The following is a 1118-nucleotide window of genomic DNA, read 5'->3' as shown; positions in this document are numbered from 1 at the left end:
TCTATCTATATCTATCTATCTATCTATCTATCTATCTATTTGAACATTATCAGGTTGATATCTGCAGTTGTGTATCGTGTGTGAATGGTAAAGGTGAATAACTCTGGTCATTAGCGGTCGTGTAGAGTTGATTACAGAGCGTCAGTGTTCTCTATGTCGTGTCCTCTAGGCTGAGTCTTCAGTCCCTCTGATGAATGTTGTCTGCGGTTCTAACACTGGGTAAGTGATATGGCTTTTTAATGAGCTGTTTGCTGTTTGGAGGTTTTCCTCTCTAATGGGAGGAAACCAAGCATTACCCAGCAGCTGGAGAGAGTTATCAGAGCAGACCTGTTGTGGCCTCCAGATACACCACTAATGAAAGCTGCTCAGAGGATACACTCCTGAACTAACACCCACACTCACATTCACACATGAAGCAGAGAGGGAAAACACAGTCAAATTAAAAGAAATAAGTTTCATTGTTGTGTAAAATAAGGATATTTCACCAAAACGCATTAAGACGTTTCGCTTCTGAGTATTTGACATGAAAACAAGAAGGAATACCTGCCATTTGTTGATATCCGAGAGGTGAATGTTGGATTTTTGGAGCAGTCAGGATGAGCATGTTATGTAGAAATCAGCTGAGAAGGTCACGGATGTGTTGATTGAACACAGCTGAGAAGTTTTGGAGCCACAGCGTCAACTTGACATGCATGACGCACCATACTCGCACGAACAAGAAACTTCTCAAGAACATCACGCGGATTCTAAGAAATGCTGATTATATTGCCAAAGTATTTTGATTTCTACAGATGTAATGAACTCGCTCCACACACACATAATGCTGGTGCGAGTAAAGATATCTTTTATATTTTCTGAAAGTCCCTGAAGGACATGTTCGGTATGATTTCATCAGCGTCAGAGAGCAGACTGACAAAAACTGAGTATAACACGTTGCTGTGGGAATGAATAATCTCTGCACAGAGACTATCGACTATCTGACTCCTGACAAATTCAACAGACATAAAGTCTCATTAACAAGCCTGATTATTTATGGATTCATTTTATTCTGTGATAAGTAGTTTGTGAAATGAGTAAACAGTAAATGCATGGTATACATCTCCATTCAGAGCGGTTTA

The sequence above is a fragment of the Abramis brama genome, assembly GCF_963993115.1.
Source record: "Abramis brama genome assembly, chromosome: 11".
NCBI lineage: Eukaryota > Metazoa > Chordata > Actinopteri > Cypriniformes > Leuciscidae > Abramis > Abramis brama.
This window is presented reverse-complemented; position numbering follows the sequence as displayed.